This window comes from Triturus cristatus, chromosome 6 (genome assembly GCF_964204655.1).
Source record: "Triturus cristatus chromosome 6, aTriCri1.1, whole genome shotgun sequence".
Lineage (NCBI taxonomy): Eukaryota > Metazoa > Chordata > Amphibia > Caudata > Salamandridae > Triturus > Triturus cristatus.
This window is the reverse complement of record NC_140589.1, coordinates 99,263,209-99,279,010: the sequence shown is the minus strand read 5'-3', so window position 1 is coordinate 99,279,010 and position 15,802 is coordinate 99,263,209. Positions and strand designations below refer to the sequence as shown.

General features: G+C 43.3%; 17 non-coding genes across 17 annotated transcripts; all 17 read left to right on the top strand.

Annotated features, from left to right (window-relative positions):
• Positions 1 to 281: 281 nt before the first annotated feature.
• Positions 282 to 364, top strand: TRNAL-CAG (transfer RNA leucine (anticodon CAG)). Its single transcript has one exon. It is a non-coding gene; the product is annotated as a tRNA-Leu (tRNA).
• Positions 365 to 1,657: 1,293 nt separating this feature from the next.
• TRNAL-UAG (transfer RNA leucine (anticodon UAG)) lies at positions 1,658 to 1,740 on the top strand. Its single transcript has one exon. It is a non-coding gene; the product is annotated as a tRNA-Leu (tRNA).
• A 632-nt stretch (positions 1,741 to 2,372) lies between these two features.
• Positions 2,373 to 2,455, top strand: TRNAL-CAG (transfer RNA leucine (anticodon CAG)). Its single transcript has one exon. It is a non-coding gene; the product is annotated as a tRNA-Leu (tRNA).
• A 1,293-nt stretch (positions 2,456 to 3,748) lies between these two features.
• Positions 3,749 to 3,831, top strand: TRNAL-UAG (transfer RNA leucine (anticodon UAG)). Its single transcript has one exon. It is a non-coding gene; the product is annotated as a tRNA-Leu (tRNA).
• Positions 3,832 to 4,463: 632 nt separating this feature from the next.
• Positions 4,464 to 4,546, top strand: TRNAL-CAG (transfer RNA leucine (anticodon CAG)). The gene has a single exon. It is a non-coding gene; the product is annotated as a tRNA-Leu (tRNA).
• A 1,293-nt stretch (positions 4,547 to 5,839) lies between these two features.
• TRNAL-UAG (transfer RNA leucine (anticodon UAG)) lies at positions 5,840 to 5,922 on the top strand. The gene has a single exon. It is a non-coding gene; the product is annotated as a tRNA-Leu (tRNA).
• Positions 5,923 to 6,554: 632 nt separating this feature from the next.
• TRNAL-CAG (transfer RNA leucine (anticodon CAG)) lies at positions 6,555 to 6,637 on the top strand. The gene has a single exon. It is a non-coding gene; the product is annotated as a tRNA-Leu (tRNA).
• Positions 6,638 to 6,823: 186 nt separating this feature from the next.
• Positions 6,824 to 6,906, top strand: TRNAL-AAG (transfer RNA leucine (anticodon AAG)). Its single transcript has one exon. It is a non-coding gene; the product is annotated as a tRNA-Leu (tRNA).
• A 1,028-nt stretch (positions 6,907 to 7,934) lies between these two features.
• Positions 7,935 to 8,017, top strand: TRNAL-UAG (transfer RNA leucine (anticodon UAG)). Its single transcript has one exon. It is a non-coding gene; the product is annotated as a tRNA-Leu (tRNA).
• A 632-nt stretch (positions 8,018 to 8,649) lies between these two features.
• TRNAL-CAG (transfer RNA leucine (anticodon CAG)) lies at positions 8,650 to 8,732 on the top strand. The gene has a single exon. It is a non-coding gene; the product is annotated as a tRNA-Leu (tRNA).
• A 1,293-nt stretch (positions 8,733 to 10,025) lies between these two features.
• Positions 10,026 to 10,108, top strand: TRNAL-UAG (transfer RNA leucine (anticodon UAG)). Its single transcript has one exon. It is a non-coding gene; the product is annotated as a tRNA-Leu (tRNA).
• A 632-nt stretch (positions 10,109 to 10,740) lies between these two features.
• On the top strand, positions 10,741 to 10,823 carry TRNAL-CAG (transfer RNA leucine (anticodon CAG)). The gene has a single exon. It is a non-coding gene; the product is annotated as a tRNA-Leu (tRNA).
• Positions 10,824 to 11,009: 186 nt separating this feature from the next.
• TRNAL-AAG (transfer RNA leucine (anticodon AAG)) lies at positions 11,010 to 11,092 on the top strand. Its single transcript has one exon. It is a non-coding gene; the product is annotated as a tRNA-Leu (tRNA).
• Positions 11,093 to 12,827: 1,735 nt separating this feature from the next.
• On the top strand, positions 12,828 to 12,910 carry TRNAL-CAG (transfer RNA leucine (anticodon CAG)). Its single transcript has one exon. It is a non-coding gene; the product is annotated as a tRNA-Leu (tRNA).
• A 1,293-nt stretch (positions 12,911 to 14,203) lies between these two features.
• TRNAL-UAG (transfer RNA leucine (anticodon UAG)) lies at positions 14,204 to 14,286 on the top strand. The gene has a single exon. It is a non-coding gene; the product is annotated as a tRNA-Leu (tRNA).
• A 632-nt stretch (positions 14,287 to 14,918) lies between these two features.
• Positions 14,919 to 15,001, top strand: TRNAL-CAG (transfer RNA leucine (anticodon CAG)). Its single transcript has one exon. It is a non-coding gene; the product is annotated as a tRNA-Leu (tRNA).
• A 186-nt stretch (positions 15,002 to 15,187) lies between these two features.
• TRNAL-AAG (transfer RNA leucine (anticodon AAG)) lies at positions 15,188 to 15,270 on the top strand. Its single transcript has one exon. It is a non-coding gene; the product is annotated as a tRNA-Leu (tRNA).
• The last annotated feature ends 532 nt before the right edge of the window (positions 15,271 to 15,802 follow it).

Below are 15,802 nucleotides of genomic sequence, written 5' to 3'. Positions count from 1 at the left end.
TGTTGTGACTTTGAGATCCCTTGTTGAAATTGCTTTAGCCAGCCAAGAGGTGGCTATTGTCTCAATTTCAAAGCAGCTTTGAGCCGTTCAAGTGGCTGGTGAATAGCACTTTCTCTTTGTTCGCCTCAAAGTTCTAAAGAGTTCTCCATAGGTCCTGCTCTGTACAGATTGTTCAAAGATCTGTTGGAAGTGCATATAATAGGATAAATAAATTGAGGGCATTCCTTTTCAGTACCTCACCTGCATGGCTGTCTGGCCTCTGGAAGATGCTGGGAAAGCAAGTCAGGATGGCCGAGTGGTCTAAGGTGCTGTGTTCAGGTCGCAGTCTCCTCTGGAGGCGTGGGTTCAAATCCCACTTCTGACAGTCCTGTGTTTACTCTAATTTTTTTCTTGAGAAATATGATCATTTCCCTCGCAGTGGCTTATAGGATTGTCTTCTTGGAAGAGTGCAGTGAGTTTTTTTCTTGCTCTAGCCACTATTGACCTAAGCTCTGTGCATTTTTTGGTTCCTAATATCTTTCTCACCCTTTGGATGAAAAAGCAGCATGGGGTCAGGATGGCCGAGTGGTCTAAGGCGCTGCGTTAAGGCCGCAGTCTCTCCTGGAGGCGTGGGTTCTAATCCCACTTCTGACAAAACTTGAATTCCATTTTCTCTCTCAGTTCCTTTAGAATCTCAGCTAAAAATTGGCAATGTAAACAATATCTGAATAAGTACCAAACTTCAGTTTCAACTGCAAATGCATTTGCCCTATTCTATCTTTAACGTTAATGTAATATTCTTCTAGCACTCGTGGTGTTTTATATTTGTTTTGTGGGGTACTTTAAAAATCTTTTTTATGAAAGAAATGGGTTACATTAAGTCTTGTGATGTTTTAGGTTTCCAATAAGGAGGTTTTAAATTTTATGTCACGTCATTTTCAGATGCTTCATTCAAGAGATGTTTCCACTATAGAATGCAGAGCAAGGGCAAAAATACAAGTGATAGAGCGAGTGAGTGAGAAGGAGTGTTGTGGAAGGAGAGAATGAAACAAAGACAGAGTGAGTGAACGGCAGGGAGGCATAGAAGAGTAGTCTACTAGTGAAGGAGACCTGCTTTTCCCTGCTCTTGACCTCCCACCCATCCCCAAACAACCACAAACATACCTTCTGTGCAAAGTTAGTATGCAGAATTTCACGCCTCAGCAAGTGAGGGTGAGTCCCAGGCCAGGGGCTAAAGAGCAAAAGAGTGCCTGTGCTCAGACTTTCCCTGCTAGGGATAGTTTATCTGGAACAAGGCCTACTCTCTTGTATCCAGCAAGGATCTAGAAATCCTGCATGAATCTGCAAGGCACATTGGCAGCATAAATTTGCATAAACTGCCCCACCTATTGCCTTCCTACTTCCTGTGCTGTAGTTGTTTGTGTAGAGAGAGAGGTCGCAGGCAAGGAAATGTTGTGAGTCGGATACAGGACCCTAAATAGCTGGTGAGAGGTATGTGGTGTTCTAAAAGCATGAAAACTGTATACCTGTGAAATAAAGTGCTTTCGTATGTGTTCTTCTGTGTTTATTGTCCTGTGCATAAAGTTGCACCTTGTGTTTGAAGGTTTAAATTATTTCAGGCTTGCATGGAGGTAGACGTTTCTGAGTAACTTTTATTCATTTCTTAAAAGCCTATACTGTCAGGATGGCCGAGAGGTCTAAGGCGCTGTGTTTAGGCCACAGTCTCCTTTGGAGGCGTGGGTTCGAATCCCACTTCTGACATGCCTTTTGGAGATTTAATCTCCTTTATCAGGTTAACATCTGATGGAAGTTGCATCTGTTGGTCTTCACTTGGCACGTTATTCCGTTCTCCTCTTGTCAAGAGAGATGGGGTTTCTCATATATTTAGGTTCTATAACGTCTTGCTGACAAAGCGCAATCCTTACCAAATGAGCATAGGACCCATGTAAGAGGTCATCTGGAAGAGTCATGCTCTTGTATGCCCTGGCCAGACGGGCCCTGAAAATTTGGAAGAATGCCATGCATCTGATAGACAACTGGACTCCAGCACACTTACAGCAATTTCCTTAGGGCTTTGATCAGGGGCTGCTTAAATTTGCATACTCCACCCTATGTTGTGACTTTGAGATCCCTTGTTGAAATTGCTTTAGCCAGCCAAGAGGTGGCTATTGTCTCAATTTCAAAGCAGCTTTGAGCCGTTCAAGTGGCTGGTGAATAGCACTTTCTCTTTGTTCGCCTCAAAGTTCTAAAGAGTTCTCCATAGGTCCTGCTCTGTACAGATTGTTCAAAGATCTGTTGGAAGTGCATATAATAGGATAAATAAATTGAGGGCATTCCTTTTCAGTACCTCACCTGCATGGCTGTCTGGCCTCTGGAAGATGCTGGGAAAGCAAGTCAGGATGGCCGAGTGGTCTAAGGCGCTGCGTTCAGGTCGCAGTCTCCTCTGGAGGCGTGGGTTCAAATCCCACTTCTGACAGTCCTGTGTTTACTCTAATTATTTTCTTGAGAAATATGATCATTCCCCTCGCAGTGGCTTATAGGATTGTCTTCTTGGAAGAGTGCAGTGAGTTTTTTTCTTGCTCTAGCCACTATTGCCCTCATCTCTGTGCATTTTTTGGTTCCTAATATCTTTCTCACCCTTTAGATGAAAAAGCAGCATGGGGTCAGGATGGCTGAGTGGTCTAAGGCGCTGCGTTAAGGCTGCAGTCTCTCCTGGAGGCGTGGGTTCGAATCCCACTTCTGACAAAACTTGAATTCCATTTTCTCTCTCAGTTCCTTTAGAATCTCAGCTAAAAATTGGCAATGTAAATAATATCTGAATAAGTACCAAACTTCAGTTTCAACTGCAAATGCATTTGCCCTATTCTATCTTTAACGTTAATGTAATATTCTTCTAGCACTCGTGGTGTTTTATATTTGTTTTGTGGGGTACTTTAAAAATCTTTTTTATGAAAGAAATGGGTTACATTAAGTCTTGTGATGTTTTAGGTTTCCAATAAGGAGGTTTTAAATTTTATGTCACGTCATTTTCAGATGCTTCATTCAAGAGATGTTTCCACTATAGAATGCAGAGCAAGGGCAAAAATACAAGTGATAGAGCGAGTGAGTGAGAAGGAGTGTTGTGGAAGGAGAGAATGAAACAAAGACAGAGTGAGTGAACGGCAGGGAGGCATAGAAGAGGAGTCTAGTAGTGAAGGAGACCTGCTTTTCCCTGCTCTTGACCTCCCACCCATCCCCAAACAACCACAAACATACCTTCTGTGCAAAATTGGTATGCAGAATTTCACGCCTCACCAAGTGAGGGTGAGTCCCAGGCCAGGGGCTAAAGAGCAAAAGAGTGCCTGTGCTCAGACTTTCCCTGCTAGGGATAGTTTATCTGGAACAAGGCCTACTCTCTTGTATCCAGCAAGGATCTAGAAATCCTGCATGAATCTGCAAGGCACATTGGCAGCATAAATTTGCATAAACTGCCCCACCTATTGCCTTCCTACTTCCTGTGCTGTAGTTGTTTGTGTAGAGAGAGAGGTCGCAGGCAAGGAAATGTTGTGAGTCGGATACAGGACCCTAAATAGCTGGTGAGAGGTATGTGGTGTTCTAAAAGCATGAAAACTGTATACCTGTGAAATAAAGTGCTTTCGTATGTGTTCTTCTGTGTTTATTGTCCTGTGCATAAAGTTGCACTTTGTGTTTGAAGGTTTAAATTATTTCAGGCTTGCATTGAGGTAGACGTTTCTGAGTAACTTTTATTCATTTCTTAAAAGCATATACTGTCAGGATGGCCGAGAGGTCTAAGGCGCTGTGTTTAGGCCACAGTCTCCTTTGGAGGCGTGGGTTCGAATCCCACTTCTGACATGCCTTTTGGAGATTTAATCTCCTTTATCAGGTTAACATCTGATGGAAGTTGCATCTGTTGGTCTTCACTTGGCACGTTATTCCGTTCTCCTCTTGTCAAGAGAGATGGGGTTTCTCATATATTTAGGTTCTATAACGTCTTGCTGACAAAGCGCAATCCTTACCAAATGAGCATAGGACCCATGTAAGAGGTCATCTGGAAGAGTCATGCTCTTGTATGCCCTGGCCAGACGGGCCCAGCAAATTTGGAAGAATGCCATTCATCTGGTAGACAACTGGACTCCAGCACACTTACAGCAATTTCCTCAGGGCTTTGATCAGGGGCTGCTTAAATTTGCATACTCCACCCTATGTTGTGACTTTGAGATCCCTTGTTGAAATTGCTTTAGCCAGCCAAGAGGTGGCTATTGTCTCAATTTCAAAGCAGCTTTGAGCCGTTCAAGTGGCTGGTGAATAGCACTTTCTCTTTGTTCGCCTCAAAGTTCTAAAGAGTTCTCCATAGGTCCTGCTCTGTACAGATTGTTCAAAGATCTGTTGGAAGTGCATATAATAGGATAAATAAATTGAGGGCATTCCTTTTCAGTACCTCACCTGCATGGCTGTCTGGCCTCTGGAAGATGCTGGGAAAGCAAGTCAGGATGGCCGAGTGGTCTAAGGTGCTGTGTTCAGGTCGCAGTCTCCTCTGGAGGCGTGGGTTCAAATCCCACTTCTGACAGTCCTGTGTTTACTCTAATTTTTTTCTTGAGAAATATGATCATTTCCCTCGCAGTGGCTTATAGGATTGTCTTCTTGGAAGAGTGCAGTGAGTTTTTTTCTTGCTCTAGCCACTATTGGCCTAAGCTCTGTGCATTTTTTGGTTCCTAATATCTTTCTCACCCTTTAGATGAAAAAGCAGCATGGGGTCAGGATGGCCGAGTGGTCTAAGGCGCTGCGTTAAGGCCGCAGTCTCTCCTGGAGGCGTGGGTTCTAATCCCACTTCTGACAAAACTTGAATTCCATTTTCTCTCTCAGTTCCTTTAGAATCTCAGCTAAAAATTGGCAATGTAAACAATATCTGAATAAGTACCAAACTTCAGTTTCAACTGCAAATGCATTTGCCCTATTCTATCTTTAACGTTAATGTAATATTCTTCTAGCACTCGTGGTGTTTTATATTTGTTTTGTGGGGTACTTTAAAAATCTTTTTTATGAAAGAAATGGGTTACATTAAGTCTTGTGATGTTTTAGGTTTCCAATAAGGAGGTTTTAAATTTTATGTCACGTCATTTTCAGATGCTTCATTCAAGAGATGTTTCCACTATAGAATGCAGAGCAAGGGCAAAAATACAAGTGATAGAGCGAGTGAGTGAGAAGGAGTGTTGTGGAAGGAGAGAATGAAACAAAGACAGAGTGAGTGAACGGCAGGGAGGCATAGAAGAGTAGTCTACTAGTGAAGGAGACCTGCTTTTCCCTGCTCTTGACCTCCCACCCATCCCCAAACAACCACAAACATACCTTCTGTGCAAAGTTAGTATGCAGAATTTCACGCCTCAGCAAGTGAGGGTGAGTCCCAGGCCAGGGGCTAAAGAGCAAAAGAGTGCCTGTGCTTAGACTTTCCCTGCTAGGGATAGTTTATCTGGAACAAGGCCTACTCTCTTGTATCCAGCAAGGATCTAGAAATCCTGCATGAATCTGCAAGGCACATTGGCAGCATAAATTTGCATAAACTGCCCCACCTATTGCCTTCCTACTTCCTGTGCTGTAGTTGTTTGTGTAGAGAGAGAGGTCGCAGGCAAGGAAATGTTGTGAGTCGGATACAGGACCCTAAATAGCTGGTGAGAGGTATGTGGTGTTCTAAAAGCATGAAAACTGTATACCTGTGAAATAAAGTGCTTTCGTATGTGTTCTTCTGTGTTTATTGTCCTGTGCATAAAGTTGCACCTTGTGTTTGAAGGTTTAAATTATTTCAGGCTTGCATGGAGGTAGACGTTTCTGAGTAACTTTTATTCATTTCTTAAAAGCCTATACTGTCAGGATGGCCGAGAGGTCTAAGGCGCTGTGTTTAGGCCACAGTCTCCTTTGGAGGCGTGGGTTCGAATCCCACTTCTGACATGCCTTTTGGAGATTTAATCTCCTTTATCAGGTTAACATCTGATGGAAGTTGCATCTGTTGGTCTTCACTTGGCACGTTATTCCGTTCTCCTCTTGTCAAGAGAGATGGGGTTTCTCATATATTTAGGTTCTATAACGTCTTGCTGACAAAGCGCAATCTTTACGAAATGAGCATAGGACCCATGTAAGAGGTCATCTGGAAGAGTCATGCTCTTGTATGCCCTGGCCAGACGGGCCCTGAAAATTTGGAAGAATGCCATGCATCTGGTAGACAACTGGACTCCAGCACACTTACAGCAATTTCCTTAGGGCTTTGATCAGGGGCTGCTTAAATTTGCATACTCCACCCTATGTTGTGAGTTTGAGATCCCTTGTTGAAATTGCTTTAGCCAGCCAAGAGGTGGCTATTGTCTCAATTTCAAAGCAGCTTTGAGCCGTTCAAGTGGCTGGTGAATAGCACTTTCTCTTTGTTCGCCTCAAAGTTCTAAAGAGTTCTCCATAGGTCCTGCTCTGTACAGATTGTTCAAAGATCTGTTGGAAGTGCATATAATAGGATAAATAAATTGAGGGCATTCCTTTTCAGTACCTCACCTGCATGGCTGTCTGGCCTCTGGAAGATGCTGGGAAAGCAAGTCAGGATGGCCGAGTGGTCTAAGGCGCTGCGTTCAGGTCGCAGTCTCCTCTGGAGGCGTGGGTTCAAATCCCACTTCTGACAGTCCTGTGTTTACTCTAATTATTTTCTTGAGAAATATGATCATTCCCCTCGCAGTGGCTTATAGGATTGTCTTCTTGGAAGAGTGCAGTGAGTTTTTTTCTTGCTCTAGCCACTATTGCCCTCATCTCTGTGCATTTTTTGGTTCCTAATATCTTTCTCACCCTTTAGATGAAAAAGCAGCATGGGGTCAGGATGGCCGAGTGGTCTAAGGCGCTGTGTTAAGGCTGCAGTCTCTCCTGGAGGCGTGGGTTCGAATCCCACTTCTGACAAAACTTGAATTCCATTTTCTCTCTCAGTTCCTTTAGAATCTCAGCTAAAAATTGGCAATGTAAATAATATCTGAATAAGTACCAAACTTCAGTTTCAACTGCAAATGCATTTGCCCTATTCTATCTTTAACGTTAATGTAATATTCTTCTAGCACTCGTGGTGTTTTATATTTGTTTTGTGGGGTACTTTAAAAATCTTTTTTATGAAAGAAATGGGTTACATTAAGTCTTGTGATGTTTTAGGTTTCCAATAAGGAGGTTTTAAATTTTATGTCACGTCATTTTCAGATGCTTCATTCAAGAGATGTTTCCACTATAGAATGCAGAGCAAGGGCAAAAATACAAGTGATAGAGCGAGCGAGTGAGTGAGAAGGAGTGTTGTGGAAGGAGAGAATGAAACAAAGACAGAGTGAGTGAACGGCAGGGAGGCATAGAAGAGGAGTCTAGTAGTGAAGGAGACCTGCTTTTCCCTGCTCTTGACCTCCCACCCATCCCCAAACAACCACAAACATACCTTCTGTGCAAAATTGGTATGCAGAATTTCACGCCTCAGCAAGTGAGGGTGAGTCCCAGGCCAGGGGCTAAAGAGCAAAAGAGTGCCTGTGCTCAGACTTTCCCTGCTAGGGATAGTTTATCTGGAACAAGGCCTACTCTCTTGTATCCAGCAAGGATCTAGAAATCCTGCATGAATCTGCAAGGCACATTGGCAGCATAAATTTGCATAAACTGCCCCACCTATTGCCTTCCTACTTCCTGTGCTGTAGTTGTTTGTGTAGAGAGAGAGGTCGCAGGCAAGGAAATGTTGTGAGTCGGATACAGGACCCTAAATAGCTGGTGAGAGGTATGTGGTGTTCTAAAAGCATGAAAACTGTATACCTGTGAAATAAAGTGCTTTCGTATGTGTTCTTCTGTGTTTATTGTCCTGTGCATAAAGTTGCACCTTGTGTTTGAAGGATTAAATTATTTCAGGCTTGCATTGAGGTAGACGTTTCTGAGTAACTTTTATTCATTTCTTAAAAGCATATACTGTCAGGATGGCCGAGAGGTCTAAGGCGCTGTGTTTAGGCCACAGTCTCCTTTGGAGGCGTGGGTTCGAATCCCACTTCTGACATGCCTTTTGGAGATTTAATCTCCTTTATCAGGTTAACATCTGATGGAAGTTGCATCTGTTGGTCTTCACTTGGCACGTTATTCCGTTCTCCTCTTGTCAAGAGAGATGGGGTTTCTCATATATTTAGGTTCTATAACGTCTTGCTGACAAAGCGCAATCCTTACCAAATGAGCATAGGACCCATGTAAGAGGTCATCTGGAAGAGTCATGCTCTTGTATGCCCTGGCCAGACGGGCCCAGCAAATTTGGAAGAATGCCATTCATCTGGTAGACAACTGGACTCCAGCACACTTACAGCAATTTCCTCAGGGCTTTGATCAGGGGCTGCTTAAATTTGCATACTCCACCCTATGTTGTGACTTTGAGATCCCTTGTTGAAATTGCTTTAGCCAGCCAAGAGGTGGCTATTGTCTCAATTTCAAAGCAGCTTTGAGCCGTTCAAGTGGCTGGTGAATAGCACTTTCTCTTTGTTCGCCTCAAAGTTCTAAAGAGTTCTCCATAGGTCCTGCTCTGTACAGATTGTTCAAAGATCTGTTGGAAGTGCATATAATAGGATAAATAAATTGAGGGCATTCCTTTTCAGTACCTCACCTGCATGGCTGTCTGGCCTCTGGAAGATGCTGGGAAAGCAAGTCAGGATGGCCGAGTGGTCTAAGGTGCTGTGTTCAGGTCGCAGTCTCCTCTGGAGGCGTGGGTTCAAATCCCACTTCTGACAGTCCTGTGTTTACTCTAATTTTTTTCTTGAGAAATATGATCATTTCCCTCGCAGTGGCTTATAGGATTGTCTTCTTGGAAGAGTGCAGTGAGTTTTTTTCTTGCTCTAGCCACTATTGGCCTAAGCTCTGTGCATTTTTTGGTTCCTAATATCTTTCTCACCCTTTAGATGAAAAAGCAGCATGGGGTCAGGATGGCCGAGTGGTCTAAGGCGCTGCGTTAAGGCCGCAGTCTCTCCTGGAGGCGTGGGTTCTAATCCCACTTCTGACAAAACTTGAATTCCATTTTCTCTCTCAGTTCCTTTAGAATCTCAGCTAAAAATTGGCAATGTAAACAATATCTGAATAAGTACCAAACTTCAGTTTCAACTGCAAATGCATTTGCCCTATTCTATCTTTAACGTTAATGTAATATTCTTCTAGCACTCGTGGTGTTTTATATTTGTTTTGTGGGGTACTTTAAAAATCTTTTTTATGAAAGAAATGGGTTACATTAAGTCTTGTGATGTTTTAGGTTTCCAATAAGGAGGTTTTAAATTTTATGTCACGTCATTTTCAGATGCTTCATTCAAGAGATGTTTCCACTATAGAATGCAGAGCAAGGGCAAAAATACAAGTGATAGAGCGAGTGAGTGAGAAGGAGTGTTGTGGAAGGAGAGAATGAAACAAAGACAGAGTGAGTGAACGGCAGGGAGGCATAGAAGAGTAGTCTACTAGTGAAGGAGACCTGCTTTTCCCTGCTCTTGACCTCCCACCCATCCCCAAACAACCACAAACATACCTTCTGTGCAAAGTTAGTATGCAGAATTTCACGCCTCAGCAAGTGAGGGTGAGTCCCAGGCCAGGGGCTAAAGAGCAAAAGAGTGCCTGTGCTCAGACTTTCCCTGCTACGGATAGTTTATCTGGAACAAGGCCTACTCTCTTGTATCCAGCAAGGATCTAGAAATCCTGCATGAATCTGCAAGGCACATTGGCAGCATAAATTTGCATAAACTGCCCCACCTATTGCCTTCCTACTTCCTGTGCTGTAGTTGTTTGTGTAGAGAGAGAGGTCGCAGGCAAGGAAATGTTGTGAGTCGGATACAGGACCCTAAATAGCTGGTGAGAGGTATGTGGTGTTCTAAAAGCATGAAAACTGTATACCTGTGAAATAAAGTGCTTTCGTATGTGTTCTTCTGTGTTTATTGTCCTGTGCATAAAGTTGCACCTTGTGTTTGAAGGTTTAAATTATTTCAGGCTTGCATGGAGGTAGACGTTTCTGAGTAACTTTTATTCATTTCTTAAAAGCCTATACTGTCAGGATGGCCGAGAGGTCTAAGGCGCTGTGTTTAGGCCACAGTCTCCTTTGGAGGCGTGGGTTCGAATCCCACTTCTGACATGCCTTTTGGAGATTTAATCTCCTTTATCAGGTTAACATCTGATGGAAGTTGCATCTGTTGGTCTTCACTTGGCACGTTATTCCGTTCTCCTCTTGTCAAGAGAGATGGGGTTTCTCATATATTTAGGTTCTATAACGTCTTGCTGACAAAGCGCAATCCTTACCAAATGAGCATAGGACCCATGTAAGAGGTCATCTGGAAGAGTCATGCTCTTGTATGCCCTGGCCAGACGGGCCCTGAAAATTTGGAAGAATGCCATGCATCTGGTAGACAACTGGACTCCAGCACACTTACAGCAATTTCCTTAGGGCTTTGATCAGGGGCTGCTTAAATTTGCATACTCCACCCTATGTTGTGACTTTGAGATCCCTTGTTGAAATTGCTTTAGCCAGCCAAGAGGTGGCTATTGTCTCAATTTCAAAGCAGCTTTGAGCCGTTCAAGTGGCTGGTGAATAGCACTTTCTCTTTGTTCGCCTCAAAGTTCTAAAGAGTTCTCCATAGGTCCTGCTCTGTACAGATTGTTCAAAGATCTGTTGGAAGTGCATATAATAGGATAAATAAATTGAGGGCATTCCTTTTCAGTACCTCACCTGCATGGCTGTCTGGCCTCTGGAAGATGCTGGGAAAGCAAGTCAGGATGGCCGAGTGGTCTAAGGCGCTGCGTTCAGGTCGCAGTCTCCTCTGGAGGCGTGGGTTCAAATCCCACTTCTGACAGTCCTGTGTTTACTCTAATTATTTTCTTGAGAAATATGATCATTCCCCTCGCAGTGGCTTATAGGATTGTCTTCTTGGAAGAGTGCAGTGAGTTTTTTTCTTGCTCTAGCCACTATTGCCCTCATCTCTGTGCATTTTTTGGTTCCTAATATCTTTCTCACCCTTTAGATGAAAAAGCAGCATGGGGTCAGGATGGCCGAGTGGTCTAAGGCGCTGCGTTAAGGCTGCAGTCTCTCCTGGAGGCGTGGGTTCGAATCCCACTTCTGACAAAACTTGAATTCCATTTTCTCTCTCAGTTCCTTTAGAATCTCAGCTAAAAATTGGCAATGTAAATAATATCTGAATAAGTACCAAACTTCAGTTTCAACTGCAAATGCATTTGCCCTATTCTATCTTTAACGTTAATGTAATATTCTTCTAGCACTCGTGGTGTTTTATATTTGTTTTGTGGGGTACTTTAAAAATCTTTTTTATGAAAGAAATGGGTTACATTAAGTCTTGTGATGTTTTAGGTTTCCAATAAGGAGGTTTTAAATTTTATGTCACGTCATTTTCAGATGCTTCATTCAAGAGATGTTTCCACTATAGAATGCAGAGCAAGGGCAAAAATACAAGTGATAGAGCGAGCGAGTGAGTGAGAAGGAGTGTTGTGGAAGGAGAGAATGAAACAAAGACAGAGTGAGTGAACGGCAGGGAGGCATAGAAGAGGAGTCTAGTAGTGAAGGAGACCTGCTTTTCCCTGCTCTTGACCTCCCACCCATCCCCAAACAACCACAAACATACCTTCTGTGCAAAGTTGGTATGCAGAATTTCACGCCTCAGCAAGTGAGGGTGAGTCCCAGGCCAGGGGCTAAAGAGCAAAAGAGTGCCTGTGCTCAGACTTTCCCTGCTAGGGATAGTTTATCTGGAACAAGGCCTACTCTCTTGTATCCAGCAAGGATCTAGAAATCCTGCATGAATCTGCAAGGCACATTGGCAGCATAAATTTGCATAAACTGCCCCACCTATTGCCTTCCTACTTCCTGTGCTGTAGTTGTTTGTGTAGAGAGAGAGGTCGCAGGCAAGGAAATGTTGTGAGTCGGATACAGGACCCTAAATAGCTGGTGAGAGGTATGTGGTGTTCTAAAAGCATGAAAACTGTATACCTGTGAAATAAAGTGCTTTCGTATGTGTTCTTCTGTGTTTATTGTCCTGTGCATACCTTGTGTTTGAATGTTTAAATTATTTCAGGCTTGCATGGAGGTAGACGTTTCTGAGTAACTTTTATTCATTTCTTAAAAGCCTATACTGTCAGGATGGCCGAGAGGTCTAAGGTGCTGTGTTTAGGCCACAGTCTCCTTTGGAGGCGTGGGTTCGAATTCCACTTCTGACTTTCCTTTTGGAGATTTAATCTCCTTTATCAGGTTAACATCTGATGGAAGTTGCATCTGTTGGTCTTCACCTGGCACGTTATTCCGTTCTCCTCTTGTCAAGAGAGATGGGGTTTCTCATATATTTAGGTTCTATAACGTCTTGCTGACAAAGCGCAATCCTTACCAAATGAGCATAGGACCCATGTAAGAGGTCATCTGGAAGAGTCATGCTCTTGTATGCCCTGGCCAGACGGGCCCTGCAAATTTGGAAGAATGCCATGCATCTGGTAGACAACTGGACTCCAGCACACTTACAGCAATTTCCTTAGGGCTTTGATCAGGGGCTGCTTAAATTTGCATACTCCACCCTATGTTGTGACTTTGAGATCCCTTGTTGAAATTGCTTTAGCCAGCCAAGAGGTGGCTATTGTCTCAATTTCAAAGCAGCTTTGAGCCGTTCAAGTGGCTGGTGAATAGCACTTTCTCTTTGTTCGCCTCAAAGTTCTAAAGAGTTCTCCATAGGTCCTGCTCTGTACAGATTGTTCAAAGATCTGTTGGAAGTGCATATAATAGGATAAATAAATTGAGGGCATTCCTTTTCAGTACCTCACCTGCATGGCTGTCTGGCCTCTGGAAGATGCTGGGAAAGCAAGTCAGGATGGCCGAGTGGTCTAAGGCGCTGCGTTCAGGTCGCAGTCTCCTCTGGAGGCGTGGGTTCAAATCCCACTTCTGACAGTCCTGTGTTTACTCTAATTATTTTCTTGAGAAATATGATCATTTCCCTCGCAGTGGCTTATAGGATTGTCTTCTTGGAAGAGTGCAGTGACTTTTTTTCTTGCTCTAGCCACTATTGCCCTCAGCTCTGTGCATTTTTTGGTTCCTAATATCTTTCTCACCCTTTAGATGATAAAGCAGCATGGGGTCAGTATGGCCGAGTGGTCTAAGGCGCTGCGTTAAGTCTGCAGTCTCTCCTGGAGGCGTGGGTTCGAATCCCACTTCTGACAAAACTTGAATTCCATTTTCTCTCTCAGTTCCTTAAGAATCTCAGCTAAAAATTGGCAATGTAAATAATATCTGAATAAGTACCAATCTTCAGTTTCAACTGCAAATGCATTTGCCCTATTCTATCTTTAACGTTAATGTAATATTCTTCTAGCACTCGTGGTGTTTTATATTTGTTTTGTGGGGTACTTTAAAAATCTTTTTTATGAAAGAAATGGGTTACATTAAGTCTTGTGATGTTTTAGGTTTCCGATAAGGAGGTTTTAAATTTTATGTCACGTCATTTTCAGATGCTTCATTCAAGAGATGTTTCCACTATAGAATGCAGAGCAAGGGCAAAAATACAAGTGATAGAGCGAGTGAGTGAGAAGGAGTGTTGTGGAAGGAGAGAATGAAACAAAGACAGAGTGAGTGAACGGGAGAGAGGCATAGAAGAGTAGTCTAGTAGTGAAGGAGACCTGCTTTTCCCTGCTCTTGACCTCCCACCCATCCCCAAACAACCACAAACATACCTTCTGTGCAAAGTTGGTATGCAGAATTTCACGCCTCAGCAAGTGAGGGTGAGTCCCAGGCCAGGGGCTAAAGAGCAAAAGAGTGCCTGTGCTCAGACTTTCCCTGCTAGGGATAGTTTATCTGGAACAAGGCCTACTCTCTTGTATCCAGCAAGGATCTAGAAATCCTGCATGAATCTGCAAGGCACATTGGCAGCATAAATTTGCATAAACTGCCCCACCTATTGCCTTCCTACTTCCTGTGCTGTAGTTGTTTGTGTAGAGAGAGAGGTCGCAGGCAAGGAAATGTTGTGAGTCGGATACAGGACCCTAAATAGCTGGTGAGAGGTATGTGGTGTTCTAAAAGCATGAAAACTGTATACCTGTGAAATAAAGTGCTTTCGTATGTGTTCTTCTGTGTTTATTGTCCTGTGCATAAAGTTGCACCTTGTGTTTGAAGGTTTAAATTATTTCAGGCTTGCATGGAGGTAGACGTTTCTGAGTAACTTTTATTCATTTCTTAAAAGCCTATACTGTCAGGATGGCCGAGGGGTCTAAGGCGCTGTGTTTAGGCCACAGTCTCCTTTGGAGGTGTGGGTTCGAATCCCACTTCTGACATGCCTTTTGGAGATTTAATCTTCTTTATCAGGTTAACATCTGATGGAAGTTGCATCTGTTGGTCTTCACTTGGCACGTTATTCCGTTCTCCTCTTGTCAAGAGAGATGGGGTTTCTCATATATTTAGGTTCTATAACGTCTTGCTGACAAAGCGCAATCCTTACCAAATGAGCATAGGACCCATGTAAGAGGTCATCTGGAAGAGTCATGCTCTTGTATGCCCTGGCCAGACGGGCCCTGCAAATTTGGAAGAATGCCATTCATCTGGTAGACAACTGGACTCCAGCACACTTACAGCAATTTCCTCAGGGCTTTGATCAGGGGCTGCTTAAATTTGCATACTCCACCCTATGTTGTGACTTTGAGATCCCTTGTTGAAATTGCTTTAGCCAGCCAAGAGGTGGCTATTGTCTCAATTTCAAAGCAGCTTTGAGCCGTTCAAGTGGCTGGTGAATAGCACTTTCTCTTTGTTCGCCTCAAAGTTCTAAAGAGTTCTCCATAGGTCCTGCTCTGTACAGATTGTTCAAAGATCTGTTGGAAGTGCATATAATAGGATAAATAAATTGAGGGCATTCCTTTTCAGTACCTCACCTGCATGGCTGTCTGGCCTCTGGAAGATGCTGGGAAAGCAAGTCAGGATGGCCGAGTGGTCTAAGGCGCTGCGTTCAGGTCGCAGTCTCCTCTGGAGGCGTGGGTTCAAATCCCACTTCTGACAGTCCTGTGTTTACTCTAATTTTTTTCTTGAGAAATATGATCATTTCCCTCGCAGTGGCTTATAGGATTGTCTTCTTGGAAGAGTGCAGTGAGTTTTTTTCTTGCTCTAGCCACTATTGGCCTAAGCTCTGTGCATTTTTTGGTTCCTAATATCTTTCTCACCCTTTAGATGAAAAAGTAGCATGGGGTCAGGATGGCTGAGTGGTCTAAGGCGCTGCGTTAAGGCCGCAGTCTCTCCTGGAGGCGTGGGTTCGAATCCCACTTCTGACAAAACTTGAATTCCATTTTCTCCTCAGTTCCTTTAGAATCTCAGCTAAAAATTGGCAATGTATATAATATCTGAATAAGTACCAAACTTCAGTTTCAACTGCAAATGCATTTGCCCTATTCTATCTTTAACGTAAATGTAATATTCTTCTAGCACTCGTGGTGTTTTATATTTGTTTTGTGGGGTACTTTAAAAATCTTTTTTATGAAAGAAATGGGTTACATTAAGTCTTGTGATGTTTTAGGTTTCCAATAAGGAGGTTTTAAATTTTATGTCACGTCATTTTCAGATGCTTCATTCAAGAGATGTTTCCACTATAGAATGCAGAGCAAGGGCAAAAATACAAGTGATAGAGCGAGTGAGTGAGAAGGAGTGTTGTGGAAGGAGAGAATGAAACAAAGACAGAGTGAGTGAACGGCAGGGAGGCATAGAAGAGTAGTCTAGTAGTGAAGGAGACCTGCTTTTCCCTGCTCTTGACCTCCCACCCATCCCCAAACAACCACAAACATACCTTCTGTGCAAAGTTGGTATGCA